The sequence below is a fragment of the Channa argus genome, chromosome 1, assembly GCF_033026475.1.
Source record: "Channa argus isolate prfri chromosome 1, Channa argus male v1.0, whole genome shotgun sequence".
NCBI lineage: Eukaryota > Metazoa > Chordata > Actinopteri > Anabantiformes > Channidae > Channa > Channa argus.
Genome location: NC_090197.1, coordinates 9,328,598 through 9,349,725, shown reverse-complemented (window position 1 = coordinate 9,349,725; position 21,128 = coordinate 9,328,598). Strand labels below are relative to the sequence as shown.

The following is a 21,128-nucleotide window of genomic DNA, read 5'->3' as shown; positions in this document are numbered from 1 at the left end:
CAATTATGCACACATGACAGGGTTAGTGGTTCGATTTCAAGTTCGCCTGGCTACAGGTTAAAGTTTCTCTGGCAAAGACACTGACACTGACCCCCAAGATGTCCCTAGTGTCTAATGCTGAGTAGTAACTCACTTTGGACAAAACCATCTACTTGTAAACTTTTACAAAAATGCATTTTCTACTTTGTAAATCTAAGTATTTTTAAAAACCTACAGCAAATAAACTGCAGCGGTGCAAAAGGTCAGCGCCTGGTTCTGATAAGACAAAAGAGCAATGCCAAGCAAATAAATGAATGTTTACAGTAAAAAAAACATCTAATACACAAAGATTTTCTACTAATTTCATCAATGATTATTCTTAAGCAAATATCAAATAAGACACACGTGAGCTCCAGTGGCACAATAGGTCAGCGCACGGTACTTATAAGACAGTAACCTGCATAGCAATGCTGAGGTTGTGAGTTCAAGCCTCTCCTGGAGCAGCCTAGTTTTAATACGGGGACCTGAACTCGATTAGTGGAACCGAAGATGTCCCTAGTGTCTAATGCTCAGTTGTAAGTCACTTTGGACAAAACCATCTACTCAAAAACTTTTACAAAAATGCATCTTCTACTTTGTAAACCTAAGTATTTATAAAATCCTACAGCAAATAAACTGCAGCGGAGCAAAAGGGCAGCGCCCGGTTCTGATAAGATAGAAGAGCAATGCCAAGCGAATAAATGAACGTTTACAGTAAATAAAACATCTAATTTACAAACTTTTTCTACTAATTTCATCAATGAATATTTTTAACCAAATATCAAATAAGACACACATGAGCTCCAGTGGCGCAATCGGTCAGCGCGCGGTACTTATAAGATAGTAACCTGCACAGCAATGCCGAGTTTGAGAGTTCGAGCCTCACCTGGAGCAGCCTAGTTTTAATACGGGGACCTGAACTCAATTAGTGGAACGATTAAACTTAACCAAAAACACAATAAGGCACACATGACAGGGTTAGTGGTTCGATTTCAAGTTCGCCTGGCTACAGGTTAAAGTTTCTCTGGCAAAGACACTGACCCCCAAGATGTCCCTAGTGTCTAATGCTGAGTTGTAACTCACTTTGGACAAAACCATCTACTTGTAAACTTTTACAAAAATGCATCTTCTACTTTGTAAACCTAAGCATTTTTAAAAACCTACAGCAAATAAACTGCAGCGGTGCAAAAGGTCAGTCCCCGGTTCTGATAAGACAGAAGAGCAATGCCAAGCAAATAAATGAATGTTTACACTAAAAAAAATATCTAATACACAAAGATTTTCTACTAATTTCATCAATGAATATTATTAACCAAACATCAAACATGACACACATGAGCTCCAGTGGCGCAATAGGTCAGCGCTGTCTTATAAGTGGAACAGTTAAACTTAATGAATAACACAATTATGCACACATGACAGGGTTAGTGGTTCGATTTCAAGTTCGCCTGGCTACAGGTTAAAGTTTCTCCGGCAAAGACCCTGACCCCCAAGATGTCCCTAGTGTCTAATGCTGAGTTGTAAGTCACTTTGGACAAAACCATCTACTTGTAAACTTTTACAAAAATGCATCTTCTACTTTGTAAACCTAAGCATTTTTAAAATCACACAGCAAATAAACTGCAGCGGTGCAAAAGGTCAGCGACCGGTTCTGATAAGACAGAAGAGCAATGCCAAGCAAATAAATGAATGTTTACACTAAAAAAAATATCTAATACACAAAGATTTTCTACTAATTTCATCAATGAATATTATTAACCAAACATCAAACATGACACACATGAGCTCCAGTGGCGCAATAGGTCAGCGCTGTCTTATAAGTGGAACAGTTAAACTTAATGATTAACACAATTATGCACACATGACAGGGTTAGTGGTTCGATTTCAAGTTCGCTTGGCTACAGGTTAGAGTTTCTCCGGCAAAGACACTGACCCCCAAGATGTCCCTAGTGTCTAATGCTGAGTTGTAAGTCACTTTGGACAAAACCATCTACTCATACACTTTTACAAAAATGCATCTTCTACTTTGTAAACCTAAGCATTTTTAAAAACCTACAGCAAATAAACTGCAGCGGTGCAAAAGGTCAGCGCCCGGTTCTGATAAGACAGAAGAGCAATGCCAAGCAAATAAATGAACGTTTACAGTAAATAAAACATCTAATATACAAACTTTTTCTACTAATTTCATCAATGAATATTTTTAACCAAATATCAAATATGACACATGTAAAAAAAACATCTAATACCCAAAGATTTTCTACTAATTTCATCAATGATTATTCTTAAGCAAATATCAAATAAGACACACGTGAGCTCCAGTGGCACAATAGGTCAGCGCACGGTACTTATAAGACAGTAACCTGCATAGCAATGCCGAGGTTGTGAGTTCCAGCCTCACCTGGAGCAGCCTAGTTTTAATACGGGGACCTGAACTAGATTAGTGGAACAGTTAAACTTAACCAACAACACAATAATGCACACATGACAGGGTTAGTGGTTCGATTTCAAGTTCGCCTTGCTACAGGTTAAACTTTTTCTGGCAAAAGACACTGACCCCCAAGATGTCCCTAGTGTCTAATGCTGAGTTGTAACTCACTTTGGACAAAACCATCTACTTGTAAACTTTTACAAAAATGCATCTTCTACTTTGTAAACCTAAGCATTTTTAAAATCACACAGCAAATAAACTGCAGCTGCGCAAAAGGTCAGCGCACGGTTATGATAAGACAGAAGAGCAATGCCAAGCAAATAAATGAATGTTTACAGTAAAAAAAAACATCTAAAATACAAACTTTTTCTACTAATTTCATCAATGAATATTTTTAACCAAATATCAAATATGACACATGTAAAAAAAACATCTAATACCCAAAGATTTTCTACTAATTTCAACAATGAATATTCTTAACCAAATATCAAATACAACACATGTGAGCTCCAGTGGCGCAATAGGTCAGTGCGCGGTACTTATAAGACAGTAACCTGCACAGCAATGCCGAGGTAGTGAGTTCAAGCCTCTCCTGGAGCAGCCTAGTTCTAATACGGGGACCTGAACTCGATTAGTGGAACCGAAGATGTCCCTAGTGTCTAATGCTGAGTTGTAAGTCACTTTGGACAAAACCGTCTACTCAAAAACTTTTACAAAAATGCATCTTCTACTTTGTAAACCTAAGTATTTATAAAATCCTACAGCAAATAAACTGCAGCGGAGCAAAAGGTCAGCGCCCGGTTCTGATAAGATAGAAGAGCAATTGAACTTGATTAGTGGAACAGTTAAGTGGAACAGTTAAACTTAACCAACAACACAATTATGCACACATGACAGGGTTAGTGGTTTGATTTCAAGTTCACCCGGCTACAGGTTAAGGTTTCTCTGGCAAAAGACACTGACCCCCAAGATGTGTCTAATGCTGAGTTGTAACTCACTTTGGACAAAACCATCTACTTGTAAACTTTTACAAAAATGCATCTTCTACTTTGTAAACCTAAGCATTTATAAAATCCTACAGCAAATAAACTGCAGCTGCGCAAAAGGTCAGCGCACGGTTATGATAAGATAGAAGAGCAATGCCAAGCGAATAAATGAACGTTTACAGTAAATAAAACATCTAATTTACAAACTTTTTCTACTAATTTCATCAATGAATATTTTTAACCAAATATCAAATATGACACATGTAAAAAAAACATCTAATACCCAAAGATTTTCTACTAATTTCATCAATGAATATTCTTAACCAAATATCAAATAAGACACACATGAGCTCCAGTGGCGCAATCGGTCAGCGCACGGTACTTATAAGACAGTAACCTGCACAGCAATGCCGAGTTTGAGAGTTCGAGCCTCACCTGGAGCAGCCTAGTTTTAATACGGGGACCTGAACTCGATTAGTGGAACAGTTAAACTTAATGAATAACACAATTATGCACACATGACAGGGTTAGTGGTTCGATTTCAAGTTCGCTTGGCTACAGGTTAAAGTTCCTCTGGCAAAGACACTGACCCCCAAGATGTCCCTAGTGTCTAATGCTGAGTTGTAACTCACTTTGGACAAAACCATCTACTTGTAAACTTTTACAAAACTGCATCTTCTACTTTGTAAACCTAAGCATTTATAAAATCCTACAGCAAATAAACTGCAGATGCGCAAAAGGTCAGCGCACGGTTATGATAAGACAGAAGAGCAATGCCAAGCAAATAAATGAATGTTTACAGTAAATAAAACATCTAATATACAAACTTTTTCTACTAATTTCATCAATGAATATTTTTAACCAAATATCAAATATGATACGTAAAAAAAACATCTAATACACAAAGATTTTCTACTAATTTCATCAATGATTATTCTTAAGCAAATATAAAATATAACGTACGTGAGCTCCAGTTGCGCAATAGGTCAGCACGTGGTACTTATAAGACAGTAACCTGCACAGCAATGCCGAGGTTGTGAGTTCAATCCTCACCTGGAGCAGGCTAGTTTTAATACGGGGACCAGAACTCGATTAGTGGAACAGTTAAACTTACCCAACAACACAATAATGCACACATGACAGGGTTAGTGGTTTGATTTCAAGTTCGCCTGGCTACAGGTTAAAGTTTCTCTGGCAAAGACACTGACCCCCAAGATGTCCCTAGTGTCTAATGCTGAGTTGTAACTCACTTTGGACAAAACCATCTACTTGTAAACTTTTACAAAAATGCATCTTCTACTTTGTAAACCTAAGCATTTTTAAAAACCTACAGCAAATAAACTGCAGCGGTGCAAAAGGTCAGTCCCCGGTTCTGATAAGACAGAAGAGCAATGCCAAGCAAATAAATGAATGTTTACACTAAAAAAAATATCTAATACACAAAGATTTTCTACTAATTTCATCAATGAATATTATTAACCAAACATCAAACATGACACACATGAGCTCCAGTGGCGCAATAGGTCAGCGCTGTCTTATAAGTGGAACAGTTAAACTTAATGAATAACACAATTATGCACACATGACAGGGTTAGTGGTTCGATTTCAAGTTCGCCTGGCTACAGGTTAAAGTTTCTCCGGCAAAGACACTGACCCCCAAGATGTCCCTAGTGTCTAATGCTGAGTTGTAAGTCACTTTGGACAAAACCATCTACTCAAAAACTTTTACAAAAATGCATCTTCTACTTTGTAAACCTAAGTATTTATAAAATCCTACAGCAAATAAACTGCAGCGGACCAAAAGGGCAGCGCCCGGTTCTGATAAGATAGAAGAGCAATGCCAAGCGAATAAATGAACGTTTACAGTAAATAAAACATCTAATATACAAACTTTTTCTACTAATTTCATCAATGAATATTTTTAACCAAATATCAAATATGACACATGTAAAAAAAACATCTAATACCCAAAGATTTTCTACTAATTTCATCAATGAATATTCTTAACCAAATATCAAATAAGACACACATGAGCTCCAGTGGCGCAATCGGTCAGCGCACGGTACTTATAAGACAGTAACCTGCACAGCAATGCCGAGTTTGAGAGTTCGAGCCTCACCTGGAGCAGCCTAGTTTTAATAGAGGGGACCTGAACTCGATTAGTGGAACAGTTAAAATTAATGAATAACACAATTATGCACACATGACAGGGTTAGTGGTTCGATTTCAAGTTCGCTTGGCTACAGGTTAAAGTTTCTCCGGCAAAGACACTGACCCCCAAGATGTCCCTAGTGTCTAATGCTGAGTTGTAACTCACTTTGGACAAAACCATCTACTTGTAAACTTTTACAAAAATGCATCTTCTACTTTGTAAACCTAAGCATTTTTAAAAACCTACAGCAAATAAACTGCAGCGGTGCAAAAGGTCAGTCCCCGGTTCTGATAAGACAGAAGAGCAATGCCAAGCAAATAAATGAATGTTTACAGTAAAAAAAAACATCTAAAATACAAACTTTTTCTACTAATTTCATCAATGAATATTTTTAACCAAATATCAAATATGACACATGTAAAAAAAACATCTAATACCCAAAGATTTTCTACTAATTTCAACAATGAATATTCTTAACCAAATATCAAATACAACACATGTGAGCTCCAGTGGCGCAATAGGTCAGTGCGCGGTACTTATAAGACAGTAACCTGCACAGCAATGCCGAGGTAGTGAGTTCAAGCCTCTCCTGGAGCAGCCTAGTTCTAATACGGGGACCTGAACTCGATTAGTGGAACCGAAGATGTCCCTAGTGTCTAATGCTGAGTTGTAAGTCACTTTGGACAAAACCGTCTACTCAAAAACTTTTACAAAAATGCATCTTCTACTTTGTAAACCTAAGTATTTATAAAATCCTACAGCAAATAAACTGCAGCGGAGCAAAAGGTCAGCGCCCGGTTCTGATAAGATAGAAGAGCAATTGAACTTGATTAGTGGAACAGTTAAGTGGAACAGTTAAACTTAACCAACAACACAATTATGCACACATGACAGGGTTAGTGGTTTGATTTCAAGTTCACCCGGCTACAGGTTAAAGTTTCTCTGGCAAAAGACACTGACCCCCAAGATGTATCTAATGCTGAGTTGTAACTCACTTTGGACAAAACCATCTACTTGTAAACTTTTACAAAAATGCATCTTCTACTTTGTAAACCTAAGCATTTATAAAATCCTACAGCAAATAAACTGCAGCTGCGCAAAAGGTCAGCGCACGGTTATGATAAGATAGAAGAGCAATGCCAAGCGAATAAATGAACGTTTACAGTAAATAAAACATCTAATTTACAAACTTTTTCTACTAATTTCATCAATGAATATTTTTAACCAAATATCAAATATGACACATGTAAAAAAAACATCTAATACCCAAAGATTTTCTACTAATTTCATCAATGAATATTCTTAACGAAATATCAAATAAGACACACATGAGCTCCAGTGGCGCAATCGGTCAGCGCACGGTACTTATAAGACAGTAACCTGCACAGCAATGCCGAGTTTGAGAGTTCGAGCCTCACCTGGAGCAGCCTAGTTTTAATAGAGGGGACCTGAACTCGATTAGTGGAACAGTTAAACTTAATGAATAACACAATTATGCACACATGACAGGGTTAGTGGTTCGATTTCAAGTTCGCTTGGCTACAGGTTAAAGTTTCTCCGGCAAAGACACTGACCCCCAAGATGTCCCTAGTGTCTAATGCTGAGTTGTAATTCACTTTGGACAAAACCATCTACTTGTAAACTTTTACAAAACTGCATCTTCTACTTTGTAAACCTAAGCATTTATAAAATCCTACAGCAAATAAACTGCAGATGCGCAAAAGGTCAGCGCACGGTTATGATAAGACAGAAGAGCAATGCCAAGCAAATAAATGAATGTTTACAGTAAATAAAACATCTAATATACAAACTTTTTCTACTAATTTCATCAATGAATATTTTTAACCAAATATCAAATATGATACGTAAAAAAAACATCTAATACACAAAGATTTTCTACTAATTTCATCAATGATTATTCTTAAGCAAATATAAAATATAACGTACGTGAGCTCCAGTGGCGCAATAGGTCAGCACGTGGTACTTATAAGACAGTAACCTGCACAGCAATGCCGAGGTTGTGAGTTCAATCCTCACCTGGAGCAGGCTAGTTTTAATACGGGGACCAGAACTCGATTAGTGGAACAGTTAAACTTAACCAACAACACAATAATGCACACATGACAGGGTTAGTGGTTCGATTTCAAGTTCGCTTGGCTACAGGTTAAAGTTTCTCTGGCAAAAGACACTGACCCCCAAGATGTGAAAAAACATCTAAAATACAAACTTTTTCTACTAATTTCATCAATGAATATTTTTAACCAAATATCAAATATGACACATGTAAAAAAAAACATCTAATACCCAAAGATTTTCTACTAATTTCATCAATGAATATTCTTAACCAAATATCAAATAAGACGCACATGAGCTCCAGTGGCGCAATCGGTCAGCGCACGGTACTTATAAGACAGTAACCTGCACAGCAATGCCGAGGTTGTGAGTTCGAGCCTCACCTGGAGCAGCCTAATTTTAATACGGGGACCTGAACTCGATTAGTGGAACGATTAAACTTAACCAAAAACACAACTATGCACACATGACAGGGTTAGTGGTTCGATTTCAAGTTCGCCTGGCTACAGGTTAAAGTTTCTCTGGCAAAGACACTGACACTGACCCCCAAGATGTCCCTATTGTCTAATGCTGAGTAGAAACTCACTTTGGACAAAACCATCTACTTGTAAACTTTTACAAAAATGCATCTTCTACTTTGTAAACCTAAGCATTTTTAAAATCACACAGCAAATAAACTGCAGCGGTGCAAAAGGTCAGCGCCTGGTTCTGATAAGACAAAAGAGCAATGCCAGGCAAATACATGAATGTTTACAGTAAAAAAAACATCTAATACACAAAGATTTTCTACTAATTTCATCAATGATTATTCTTAAGCAAATATCAAATAAGACATACGTGAGCTCCAGTGGCACAATAGGTCAGCGCGCGGTACTTATAAGACAGTAACCTGCATAGCAATGCCGAGGTTGTGAGTTCGAGCCTCACCTGGAGCAGCCTAGTTTTAATACGGGGACCTGAATTAGATTAGTGGAACAGTTAAACTTAACCAACAACACAATAATGCACACATGACAGAGTTAGTGGTTCGATTTCAAGTTCGCCTGGCTACAGGTTAAGCTTTTTCTGGCAAAAGACACTGACCCCCAAGATGTCCCTAGTGTCTAATGCTGAGTTGTAACTCACTTTGGACAAAACCATCTACTTGTAAACTTTTACAAAAATGCATCTTCTACTTTGTAAACCTAAGCATTTTTAAAATCACACAGCAAATAAACTGCAGCTGTGCAAAAGGTCAGCGCCCGGTTCTGATAAGACAGAAGAGCAATGCCAAGCAAATAAATGAATGTTTACAGTTAAAAAAAACATCTAATACACAAACTTTTTCTACTAATTTCATCAATGAATATTCTTAACCAAATATCAAATATGACACGTAAAAAAAACATCTAATACCCAAAGATTTTCTACTACTTTCAACAATGAATATTCTTAACCAAATATCAAATATAACACATGTGAGCTCCAGTGGCGCAATAGGTCAGTGCGCGGTACTTATAAGACAGTAACCTGCACAGCAATGCCGAGGTTGTGAGTTCGAGCCTCACCTGGAGCAGCCTAGTTTTAATACGGGGACCTGAACTCAATTAGTGGAACGATTAAACTTAACCAAAAACACAATTATGCACACATGACAGGGTTAGTGGTTCGATTTCAAGTTCGCCTGGCTACAGGTTAAAGTTTCTCTGGCAAAGACACTGACACTGACCCCCAAGATGTCCCTAGTGTCTAATGCTGAGTAGTAACTCACTTTGGACAAAACCATCTACTTGTAAACTTTTACAAAAATGCATTTTCTACTTTGTAAATCTAAGTATTTTTAAAAACCTACAGCAAATAAACTGCAGCGGTGCAAAAGGTCAGCGCCTGGTTCTGATAAGACAAAAGAGCAATGCCAAGCAAATAAATGAATGTTTACAGTAAAAAAAACATCTAATACACAAAGATTTTCTACTAATTTCATCAATGATTATTCTTAAGCAAATATCAAATAAGACACACGTGAGCTCCAGTGGCACAATAGGTCAGCGCACGGTACTTATAAGACAGTAACCTGCATAGCAATGCTGAGGTTGTGAGTTCAAGCCTCTCCTGGAGCAGCCTAGTTTTAATACGGGGACCTGAACTCGATTAGTGGAACCGAAGATGTCCCTAGTGTCTAATGCTCAGTTGTAAGTCACTTTGGACAAAACCATCTACTCAAAAACTTTTACAAAAATGCATCTTCTACTTTGTAAACCTAAGTATTTATAAAATCCTACAGCAAATAAACTGCAGCGGAGCAAAAGGGCAGCGCCCGGTTCTGATAAGATAGAAGAGCAATGCCAAGCGAATAAATGAACGTTTACAGTAAATAAAACATCTAATTTACAAACTTTTTCTACTAATTTCATCAATGAATATTTTTAACCAAATATCAAATATGATACGTAAAAAAAACATCTAATACACAAAGATTTTCTACTAATTTCATCAATGATTATTCTTAAGCAAATATAAAATATAACGTACGTGAGCTCCAGTTGCGCAATAGGTCAGCACGTGGTACTTATAAGACAGTAACCTGCACAGCAATGCCGAGGTTGTGAGTTCAATCCTCACCTGGAGCAGGCTAGTTTTAATACGGGGACCAGAACTCGATTAGTGGAACAGTTAAACTTACCCAACAACACAATAATGCACACATGACAGGGTTAGTGGTTCGATTTCAAGTTCGCCTGGCTACAGGTTAAAGTTTCTCTGGCAAAGACACTGACCCCCAAGATGTCCCTAGTGTCTAATGCTGAGTTGTAACTCACTTTGGACAAAACCATCTACTTGTAAACTTTTACAAAAATGCATCTTCTACTTTGTAAACCTAAGCATTTTTAAAAACCTACAGCAAATAAACTGCAGCGGTGCAAAAGGTCAGTCCCCGGTTCTGATAAGACAGAAGAGCAATGCCAAGCAAATAAATGAATGTTTACACTAAAAAAAATATCTAATACACAAAGATTTTCTACTAATTTCATCAATGAATATTATTAACCAAACATCAAACATGACACACATGAGCTCCAGTGGCGCAATAGGTCAGCGCTGTCTTATAAGTGGAACAGTTAAACTTAATGAATAACACAATTATGCACACATGACAGGGTTAGTGGTTCGATTTCAAGTTCGCCTGGCTACAGGTTAAAGTTTCTCCGGCAAAGACACTGACCCCCAAGATGTCCCTAGTGTCTAATGCTGAGTTGTAACTCACTTTGGACAAAACCATCTACTTGTAAACTTTTACAAAAATGCATCTTCTACTTTGTAAACCTAAGCATTTTTAAAATCACACAGCAAATAAACTGCAGCGGTGCAAAAGGTCAGCGACCGGTTCTGATAAGACAGAAGAGCAATGCCAAGCAAATAAATGAATGTTTACACTAAAAAAAATATCTAATACACAAAGATTTTCTACTAATTTCATCAATGAATATTATTAACCAAACATCAAACATGACACACATGAGCTCCAGTGGCGCAATAGGTCAGCGCTGTCTTATAAGTGGAACAGTTAAACTTAATGAATAACACAATTATGCACACATGACAGGGTTAGTGGTTCGATTTCAAGTTCGCCTGGCTACAGGTTAAAGTTTCTCCGGCAAAGACACTGACCCCCAAGATGTCCCTAGTGTCTAATGCTGAGTTGTAAGTCACTTTGGACAAAACCATCTACTTGTAAACTTTTACAAAAATGCATCTTCTACTTTGTAAACCTAAGCATTTTTAAAAACCTACAGCAAATAAACTGCAGCGGTGCAAAAGGTCAGCGCCCGGTTCTGATAAGACAGAAGAGCAATGCCAAGCAAATAAATGAACGTTTACAGTAAATAAAACATCTAATATACAAACTTTTTCTACTAATTTCATCAATGAATATTTTTAACCAAATATCAAATATGACACATGTAAAAAAAACATCTAATACCCAAAGATTTTCTACTAATTTCATCAATGAATATTCTTAACCAAATATCAAATAAGACACACTTGAGCTCCAGTGGCGCAATAGGTCAGCGCGCGGTACTTATAAGACAGTAACCTGCATAGCAATGCCGAGGTTGTGAGTTCGAGCCTCACCTGGAGCAGCCTAGTTTTAATACGGGGACCTGAACTTGATTAGTGGAACAGTTAAACTTAACCAACAACACAATTATGCACACATGACAGGGTTAGTGGTTTGATTTCAAGTTCGCCCGGCTACAGGTTAAAGTTTCTCTGGCAAAAGACACTGACTCCCAAGATGTGAAAAAACATCTAAAATACAATCTTTTTCTACTAATTTCATCAATGAATATTTTTAACCAAATATCAAATATGACACGTAAAAAAAACATCTAATACCCAAAGATTTTCTACTACTTTCAACAATGAATATTCTTAACCAAATATCAAATATAACACATGTGAGCTCCAGTGGCGCAATAGGTCAGTGCGCGGTACTTATAAGACAGTAACCTGCATAGCAATGCCGAGGTTGTGAGTTCGAGCCTCACCTGGAGCAGCCTAGTTTTAATACGGGGACCTGAACTCAATTAGTGGAACGATTAAACTTAACCAAAAACACAATTATGCACACATGACAGGGTTAGTGGTTCGATTTCAAGCTCGCCTGGCTACAGGTTAAAGTTTCTCTGGCAAAGACACTGACACTGACCCCCAAGATGTCCCTAGTGTCTAATTCTGAGTAGTAACTCACTTTGGACAAAACCATCTACTTGTAAACTTTTACAAAAATGCATTTTCTACTTTGTAAATCTAAGTATTTTTAAAAACCTACAGCAAATAAACTGCAGCGGTGCAAAAGGTCAGCGCCTGGTTCTGATAAGACAAAAGAGCAATGCCAAGCAAATAAATGAATGTTTACAGTAAAAAAAACATCTAATACACAAAGATTTTCTACTAATTTCATCAATGAATATTATTAACCAAACATCAAACATGACACACATGAGCTCCAGTGGCGCAATAGGTCAGCGCTGTCTTATAAGTGGAACAGTTAAACTTAATGAATAACACAATTATGCACACATGACAGGGTTAGTGGTTTGATTTCAAGTTCGCTTGGCTACAGGTTAGAGTTTCTCCGGCAAAGACACTGACCCCCAAGATGTCCCTAGTGTCTAATGCTGAGTTGTAAGTCACTTTGGACAAAACCATCTACTCATACACTTTTACAAAAATGCATCTTCTACTTTGTAAACCTAAGCATTTTTAAAAACCTACAGCAAATAAACTGCAGCGGTGCAAAAGGTCAGCGCCCGGTTCTGATAAGACAGAAGAGCAATGCCAAGCAAATAAATGAATGTTTACAGTAAATAAAACATCTAATATACAAACTTTTTCTACTAATTTCATCAATGAATATTTTTAACCAAATATCAAATATGACACATGTAAAAAAAACATCTAATACCCAAAGATTTTCTACTAATTTCATCAATGAATATTCTTAACCAAATATCAAATAAGACACACTTGAGCTCCAGTGGCGCAATAGGTCAGCGCGCGGTACTTATAAGACAGTAACCTGCATAGCAATGCCGAGGTTGTGAGTTCGAGCCTCACCTGGAGCAGCCTAGTTTTAATACGGGGACCTGAACTTGATTAGTGGAACAGTTAAACTTAACCAACAACACAATTATGCACACATGACAGGGTTAGTGGTTTGATTTCAAGTTCGCCCGGCTACAGGTTAAAGTTTCTCTGGCAAAAGACACTGACCCCCAAGATGTGAAAAAACATCTAAAATACAATCTTTTTCTACTAATTTCATCAATGAATATTTTTAACCAAATATCAAATATGACACGTAAAAAAAACATCTAATACCCAAAGATTTTCTACTACTTTCAACAATGAATATTCTTAACCAAATATCAAATATAACACATGTGAGCTCCAGTGGCGCAATAGGTCAGTGCGCGGTACTTATAAGACAGTAACCTGCATAGCAATGCCGAGGTTGTGAGTTCGAGCCTCACCTGGAGCAGCCTAGTTTTAATACGGGGACCTGAACTCAATTAGTGGAACGATTAAACTTAACCAAAAACACAATTATGCACACATGACAGGGTTAGTGGTTCGATTTCAAGTTCGCCTGGCTACAGGTTAAAGTTTCTCTGGCAAAGACACTGACACTGACCCCCAAGATGTCCCTAGTGTCTAATTCTGAGTAGTAACTCACTTTGGACAAAACCATCTACTTGTAAACTTTTACAAAAATGCATTTTCTACTTTGTAAATCTAAGTATTTTTAAAAACTTACAGCAAATAAACTGCAGCGGTGCAAAAGGTCAGCGCCTGGTTCTGATAAGACAAAAGAGCAATGCCAAGCAAATAAATGAATGTTTACAGTAAAAAAAACATCTAATACACAAAGATTTTCTACTAATTTCATCAATGAATATTATTAACCAAACATCAAACATGACACACATGAGCTCCAGTGGCGCAATAGGTCAGCGCTGTCTTATAAGTGGAACAGTTAAACTTAATGAATAACACAATTATGCACACATGACAGGGTTAGTGGTTCGATTTCAAGTTCGCTTGGCTACAGGTTAGAGTTTCTCCGGCAAAGACACTGACCCCCAAGATGTCCCTAGTGTCTAATGCTGAGTTGTAAGTCACTTTGGACAAAACCATCTACTCATACACTTTTACAAAAATGCATCTTCTACTTTGTAAACCTAAGCATTTTTAAAAACCTACAGCAAATAAACTGCAGCGGTGCAAAAGGTCAGCGCCCGGTTCTGATAAGACAGAAGAGCAATGCCAAGCAAATAAATGAACGTTTACAGTAAATAAAACATCTAATATACAAACTTTTTCTACTAATTTCATCAATGAATATTTTTAACCAAATATCAAATATGACACATGTAAAAAAAACATCTAATACCCAAAGATTTTCTACTAATTTCATCAATGAATATTCTTAACCAAATATCAAACAAGACACACTTGAGCTCCAGTGGCGCAATAGGTCAGCGCGCGGTACTTATAAGACAGTAACCTGCACAGCAATGCCGAGGTTGTGAGTTCGAGCCTCACCTGGAGCAGCCTAGTTTTAATACGGGGACCTGAACTCGATTAGTGGAACAGTTAAACTTAATGAATAACACAATTATGCACACATGACAGGGTTAGTGGTTCGATTTCAAGTTCGCTTGGCTACAGGTTAAAGTTTCTCCGGCAAAGACACTGACCCCCAAGATGTCCCTAGTGTCTAATGCTGAGTTGTAACTCACTTTGGACAAAACCATCTACTTGTAAACTTTTACAAAACTGCATCTTCTACTTTGTAAACCTAAGCATTTATAAAATCCTACAGCAAATAAACTGCAGATGCGCAAAAGGTCAGCGCACGGTTATGATAAGACAGAAGAGCAATGCCAAGCAAATAAATGAATGTTTACAGTAAATAAAACATCTAATATACAAACTTTTTCTACTAATTTCATCAATGAATATTTTTAACCAAATATCAAATATGATACGTAAAAAAAACATCTAATACACAAAGATTTTCTACTAATTTCATCAATGATTATTCTTAAGCAAATATAAAATATAACGTACGTGAGCTCCAGTTGCGCAATAGGTCAGCACGTGGTACTTATAAGACAGTAACCTGCACAGCAATGCCGAGGTTGTGAGTTCAAGCCTCACCTGGAGCAGGCTAGTTTTAATACGGGGACCAGAACTCGATTAGTGGAACAGTTAAACTTACCCAACAACACAATAATGCACACATGACAGGGTTAGTGGTTCGATTTCAAGTTCGCCTGGCTACAGGTTAAAGTTTCTCCGGCAAAGACACTGACCCCCAAGATGTCCCTAGTGTCTAATGCTGAGTTGTAAGTCACTTTGGACAAAACCATCTACTTGTAAACTTTTACAAAAATGCATCTTCTACTTTGTAAACCTAAGCATTTTTAAAATCACACAGCAAATAAACTGCAGCGGTGCAAAAGGTCAGCGACCGGTTCTGATAAGACAGAAGAGCAATGCCAAGCAAATAAATGAATGTTTACACTAAAAAAAATATCTAATACACAAAGATTTTCTACTAATTTCATCAATGAATATTATTAACCAAACATCAAACATGACACACATGAGCTCCAGTGGCGCAATAGGTCAGCGCTGTCTTATAAGTGGAACAGTTAAACTTAATGAATAACACAATTATGCACACATGACAGGGTTAGTGGTTCGATTTCAAGTTCGCTTGGCTACAGGTTAAAGTTTCTCCGGCAAAGACACTGACCCCCAAGATGTCCCTAGTGTCTAATGCTGACTTGTAAGTCACTTTGGACAAAACCATCTACTTGTAAACTTTTACAAAAATGCATCTTCTACTTTGTAAACCTAAGCATTTTTAAAATCACACAGCAAATAAACTGCAGCGGTGCAAAAGGTCAGCGACCGGTTCTGATAAGACAGAAGAGCAATGCCAAGCAAATAAATGAATGTTTACACTAAAAAAAATATCTAATACACAAAGATTTTCTACTAATTTCATCAATGAATATTATTAACCAAACATCAAACATGACACACATGAGCTCCAGTGGCGCAATAGGTCAGCGCTGTCTTATAAGTGGAACAGTTAAACTTAATGAATAACACAATTATGCACACATGACAGGGTTAGTGGTTCGATTTCAAGTTCGCCTGGCTACAGGTTAAAGTTTCTCCGGCAAAGACACTGACCCCCAAGATGTCCCTAGTGTCTAATGCTGACTTGTAAGTCACTTTGGACAAAACCATCTACTTGTAAACTTTTACAAAAATGCATCTTCTACTTTGTAAACCTAAGCATTTTTAAAATCACACAGCAAATAAACTGCAGCGGTGCAAAAGGTCAGCGACCGGTTCTGATAAGACAGAAGAGCAATGCCAAGCAAATAAATGAATGTTTACACTAAAAAAAATATCTAATACACAAAGATTTTCTACTAATTTCATCAATGAATATTATTAACCAAACATCAAACATGACACACATGAGCTCCAGTGGCGCAATAGGTCAGCGCTGTCTTATAAGTGGAACAGTTAAACTTAATGAATAACACAATTATGCACACATGACAGGGTTAGTGGTTCGATTTCAAGTTCGCTTGGCTACAGGTTAAAGTTTCTCCGGCAAAGACACTGACCCCCAAGATGTCCCTAGTGTCTAATGCTGAGTTGTAACTCACTTTGGACAAAACCATCTACTTGTAAACTTTTACAAAACTGCATCTTCTACTTTGTAAACCTAAGCATTTATAAAATCCTACAGCAAATAAACTGCAGATGCGCAAAAGGTCAGCGACCGGTTCTGATAAGACAGAAGAGCAATGCCAAGCAAATAAATGAATGTTTACACTAAAAAAAATATCTAATACACAAAGATTTTCTACTAATTTCATCAATGAATATTATTAACCAAACATCAAACATGACACACATGAGCTCCAGTGGCGCAATAGGTCAGCGCTGTCTTATAAGTGGAACAGTTAAACTTAATGAATAACACAATTATGCACACATGACAGGGTTAGTGGTTCGATTTCAAGTTCGCTTGGCTACAGGTTAAAGTTTCTCCGGCAAAGACACTGACCCCCAAGATGTCCCTAGTGTCTAATGCTGAGTTGTAACTCACTTTGGACAAAACCATCTACTTGTAAACTTTTACAAAACTGCATCTTCTACTTTGTAAACCTAAGCATTTATAAAATCCTACAGCAAATAAACTGCAGATGCGCAAAAGGTCAGCGCACGGTTATGATAAGACAGAAGAGCAATGCCAAGCAAATAAATGAATGTTTACAGTAAATAAAACATCTAATATACAAACTTTTTTTACTAATTTCATCAATGAATATTTTTAACCAAATATCAAATATGATACGTAAAAAAAACATCTAATACACAAAGATTTTCTACTAATTTCATCAATGATTATTCTTAAGCAAATATAAAATATAACGTACGTGAGCTCCAGTTGCGCAATAGGTCAGCACGTGGTACTTATAAGACAGTAACCTGCACAGCAATGCCGAGGTTGTGAGTTCAATCCTCACCTGGAGCAGGCTAGTTTTAATACGGGGACCAGAACTCGATTAGTGGAACAGTTAAACTTAACCAACAACACAATAATGCACACATGACAGGGTTAGTGGTTCGATTTCAAGTTCGCCTGGCTACAGGTTAAAGTTTCTTTGGCAAAGACACTGACCCCCAAGATGTCCCTAGTGTCTAATGCTGAGTTGTAACTCACTTTGGACAAAACCATCTACTTGTAAACTTTTACAAAAATGCATCTTCTACTTTGTAAACCTAAGCATTTTTAAAAACCTACAGCAAATAAACTGCAGCGGTGCAAAAGGTCAGTCCCCGGTTCTGATAAGACAGAAGAGCAATGCCAATCAAATAAATGAATGTTTACACTAAAAAAAATATCTAATACACAAAGATTTTCTACTAATTTCATCAATGAATATTATTAACCAAACATCAAACATGACACACATGAGCTCCAGTGGCGCAATAGGTCAGCGCTGTCTTATAAGTGGAACAGTTAAACTTAATGAATAACACAATTATGCACACATGACAGGGTTAGTGGTTCGATTTCAAGTTCGCCTGGCTACAGGTTAAAGTTTCTCCGGCAAAGACACTGACCCCCAAGATGTCCCTAGTGTCTAATGCTGAGTTGTAAGTCACTTTGGACAAAACCATCTACTTGTAAACTTTTACAAAAATGCATCTTCTACTTTGTAAACCTAAGCATTTTTAAAATCACACAGCAAATAAACTGCAGCGGTGCAAAAGGTCAGCGACCGGTTCTGATAAGACAGAAGAGCAATGCCAAGCAAATAAATGAATGTTTACACTAAAAAAAATATCTAATACACAAAGATTTTCTACTAATTTCATCAATGAATATTATTAACCAAACATCAAACATGACACACATGAGCTCCAGTGGCGCAATAGGTCAGCGCTGTCTTATAAGTGGAACAGTTAAACTTAATGAATAACACAATTATGCACACATGAAAGGGTTAGTGGTTCGATTTCAAGTTCGCTTGGCTACAGGTTAGAGTTTCTCCGGCAAAGACACTGACCCCCAAGATGTCCCTAGTGTCTAATGCTGAGTTGTAACTCACTTTGGACAAAACCATCTACTTGTAAACTTTTACAAAACTGCATCTTCTACTTTGTAAACCTAAGCATTTATAAAATCCTACAGCAAATAAACTGCAGATGCGCAAAAGGTCAGCGCACGGTTATGATAAGACAGAAGAGCAATGCCAAGCAAATAAATGAATGTTTACAGTAAATAAAACATCTAATATACAAACTTTTTCTACTAATTTCATCAATGAATATTTTTAACCAAATATCAAATATGATACGTAAAAAAAACATCTAATACACAAAGATTTTCTACTAATTTCATCAATGATTATTCTTAAGCAAATATAAAATATAACGTACGTGAGCTCCAGTTGCGCAATAGGTCAGCACGTGGTACTTATAAGACAGTAACCTGCACAGCAATGCCGAGGTTGTGAGTTCAATCCTCACCTGGAGCAGGCTAGTTTTAATACGGGGACCAGAACTCGATTAGTGGAACAGTTAAACTTACCCAACAACACAATAATGCACACATGACAGGGTTAGTGGTTCGATTTCAAGTTCGCCTGGCTACAGGTTAAAGTTTCTCTGGCAAAGACACTGACCCCCAAGATGTCCCTAGTGTCTAATGCTGAGTTGTAACTCACTTTGGACAAAACCATCTACTTGTAAACTTTTACAAAAATGCATCTTCTACTTTGTAAACCTAAGCATTTTTAAAAACCTACAGCAAATAAACTGCAGCGGTGCAAAAGGTCAGTCCCCGGTTCTGATAAGACAGAAGAGCAATGCCAAGCAAATAAATGAATGTTTACACTAAAAAAAATATCTAATACACAAAGATTTTCTACTAATTTCATCAATGAATATTATTAACCAAACATCAAACATGACACACATGAGCTCCAGTGGCGCAATAGGTCAGCGCTGTCTTATAAGTGGAACAGTTAAACTTAATGAATAACACAATTATGCACACATGACAGGGTTAGTGGTTCGATTTCAAGTTCGCCTGGCTACAGGTTAAAGTTTCTCCGGCAAAGACACTGACCCCCAAGATGTCCCTAGTGTCTAATGCTGAGTTGTAAGTCACTTTGGACAAAACCATCTACTTGTAAACTTTTACAAAAATGCATCTTCTACTTTGTAAACCTAAGCATTTTTAAAATCACACAGCAAATAAACTGCAGCGGTGCAAAAGGTCAGCGACCGGTTCTGATAAGACAGAAGAGCAATGCCAAGCAAATAAATGAATGTTTACACTAAAAAAAATATCTAATACACAAAGATTTTCTACTAATTTCATCAATGAATATTATTAACCAAACATCAAACATGACACACATGAGCTCCAGTGGCGCAATAGGTCAGCGCTGTCTTATAAGTGGAACAGTTAAACTTAATGAATAACACAATTATGCACACATGACAGGGTTAGTGGTTCGATTTCAAGTTCGCCTGGCTACAGGTTAAAGTTTCTCTGGCAAAGACACTGACACTGACCCCCAAGATGTCCCTAGTGTCTAATGCTGAGTAGAAACTCACTTTGGACAAAACCATCTACTTGTAAACTTTTACAAAAATGCATCTTCTACTTTGTAAATCTAAGTATTTTTAAAAACCTACAGCAAATAAACTGCAGCGGTGCAAAAGGTCAGCGCCTGGTTCTGATAAGACAAAAGAGCAATGCCAAGCAAATAAATGAATGTTTACAGTAAAAAAAACATCTAATACACAAAGATTTTCTACTAATTTCATCAATGATTATTCTTAAGCAAATATCAAATAAGACACACGTGAGCTCCAGTGGCACAATAGGTCAGCGCACGGTACTTATAAGACAGTAACCTGCATAGCAATGCCGAGGTTGTGAGTTCGAGCTTCACCTGGAGCAGCCTAGTTTTAATACGGGGACCTGAACTAGATTAGTGGAACAGTTAAACTTAACCAACAATACAATAATGCACACATGACAGGGTTAGTGGTTCGATTTCAAGTTCGCCTGGCTACAGGTTAAACTTTTTCTGGCAAAAGACACTGACCCCCAAGATGTCCCTAGTGTCTAATGCTGAGTTGTAACTCACTTTGGACAAAACCATCTACTTGTAAACTTTTACAAAAATGCATCTTCTACTTTGTAAACCTAAGCATTTTTAAAATCACACAGCAAATAAACTGCAGCTGTGCAAAAGGTCAGCGCCCGGTTCTGATAAGACAGAAGAGCAATGCCAAGCAAATAAATGAATGTTTACAGTTAAAAAAACATCTAATACACAAACTTTTTCTACTAATTTCATCAATG

The 21,128-nt window shown here is 37.2% G+C and overlaps 13 non-coding genes across 13 annotated transcripts; all 13 read left to right on the top strand.

The window, feature by feature from the left end:
- Nucleotides 1-818: 818 nt before the first annotated feature.
- trnai-uau (transfer RNA isoleucine (anticodon UAU)) lies at nucleotides 819-912 on the top strand. Its single transcript has 2 exons — nucleotides 819-856; nucleotides 877-912. It is a non-coding gene; the product is annotated as a tRNA-Ile (tRNA).
- Nucleotides 913-3,781: 2,869 nt separating this feature from the next.
- Nucleotides 3,782-3,875, top strand: trnai-uau (transfer RNA isoleucine (anticodon UAU)). Its single transcript has 2 exons — nucleotides 3,782-3,819; nucleotides 3,840-3,875. It is a non-coding gene; the product is annotated as a tRNA-Ile (tRNA).
- A 1,590-nt stretch (nucleotides 3,876-5,465) lies between these two features.
- trnai-uau (transfer RNA isoleucine (anticodon UAU)) lies at nucleotides 5,466-5,559 on the top strand. Its single transcript has 2 exons — nucleotides 5,466-5,503; nucleotides 5,524-5,559. It is a non-coding gene; the product is annotated as a tRNA-Ile (tRNA).
- Nucleotides 5,560-6,916: 1,357 nt separating this feature from the next.
- On the top strand, nucleotides 6,917-7,010 carry trnai-uau (transfer RNA isoleucine (anticodon UAU)). Its single transcript has 2 exons — nucleotides 6,917-6,954; nucleotides 6,975-7,010. It is a non-coding gene; the product is annotated as a tRNA-Ile (tRNA).
- Nucleotides 7,011-7,535: 525 nt separating this feature from the next.
- On the top strand, nucleotides 7,536-7,629 carry trnai-uau (transfer RNA isoleucine (anticodon UAU)). Its single transcript has 2 exons — nucleotides 7,536-7,573; nucleotides 7,594-7,629. It is a non-coding gene; the product is annotated as a tRNA-Ile (tRNA).
- A 325-nt stretch (nucleotides 7,630-7,954) lies between these two features.
- On the top strand, nucleotides 7,955-8,048 carry trnai-uau (transfer RNA isoleucine (anticodon UAU)). Its single transcript has 2 exons — nucleotides 7,955-7,992; nucleotides 8,013-8,048. It is a non-coding gene; the product is annotated as a tRNA-Ile (tRNA).
- A 450-nt stretch (nucleotides 8,049-8,498) lies between these two features.
- On the top strand, nucleotides 8,499-8,592 carry trnai-uau (transfer RNA isoleucine (anticodon UAU)). The gene is made up of 2 exons: nucleotides 8,499-8,536; nucleotides 8,557-8,592. It is a non-coding gene; the product is annotated as a tRNA-Ile (tRNA).
- A 526-nt stretch (nucleotides 8,593-9,118) lies between these two features.
- trnai-uau (transfer RNA isoleucine (anticodon UAU)) lies at nucleotides 9,119-9,212 on the top strand. Its single transcript has 2 exons — nucleotides 9,119-9,156; nucleotides 9,177-9,212. It is a non-coding gene; the product is annotated as a tRNA-Ile (tRNA).
- A 2,472-nt stretch (nucleotides 9,213-11,684) lies between these two features.
- Nucleotides 11,685-11,778, top strand: trnai-uau (transfer RNA isoleucine (anticodon UAU)). Its single transcript has 2 exons — nucleotides 11,685-11,722; nucleotides 11,743-11,778. It is a non-coding gene; the product is annotated as a tRNA-Ile (tRNA).
- Nucleotides 11,779-12,100: 322 nt separating this feature from the next.
- Nucleotides 12,101-12,194, top strand: trnai-uau (transfer RNA isoleucine (anticodon UAU)). The gene is made up of 2 exons: nucleotides 12,101-12,138; nucleotides 12,159-12,194. It is a non-coding gene; the product is annotated as a tRNA-Ile (tRNA).
- A 978-nt stretch (nucleotides 12,195-13,172) lies between these two features.
- On the top strand, nucleotides 13,173-13,266 carry trnai-uau (transfer RNA isoleucine (anticodon UAU)). Its single transcript has 2 exons — nucleotides 13,173-13,210; nucleotides 13,231-13,266. It is a non-coding gene; the product is annotated as a tRNA-Ile (tRNA).
- Nucleotides 13,267-13,588: 322 nt separating this feature from the next.
- Nucleotides 13,589-13,682, top strand: trnai-uau (transfer RNA isoleucine (anticodon UAU)). Its single transcript has 2 exons — nucleotides 13,589-13,626; nucleotides 13,647-13,682. It is a non-coding gene; the product is annotated as a tRNA-Ile (tRNA).
- Nucleotides 13,683-14,660: 978 nt separating this feature from the next.
- Nucleotides 14,661-14,754, top strand: trnai-uau (transfer RNA isoleucine (anticodon UAU)). The gene is made up of 2 exons: nucleotides 14,661-14,698; nucleotides 14,719-14,754. It is a non-coding gene; the product is annotated as a tRNA-Ile (tRNA).
- The last annotated feature ends 6,374 nt before the right edge of the window (nucleotides 14,755-21,128 follow it).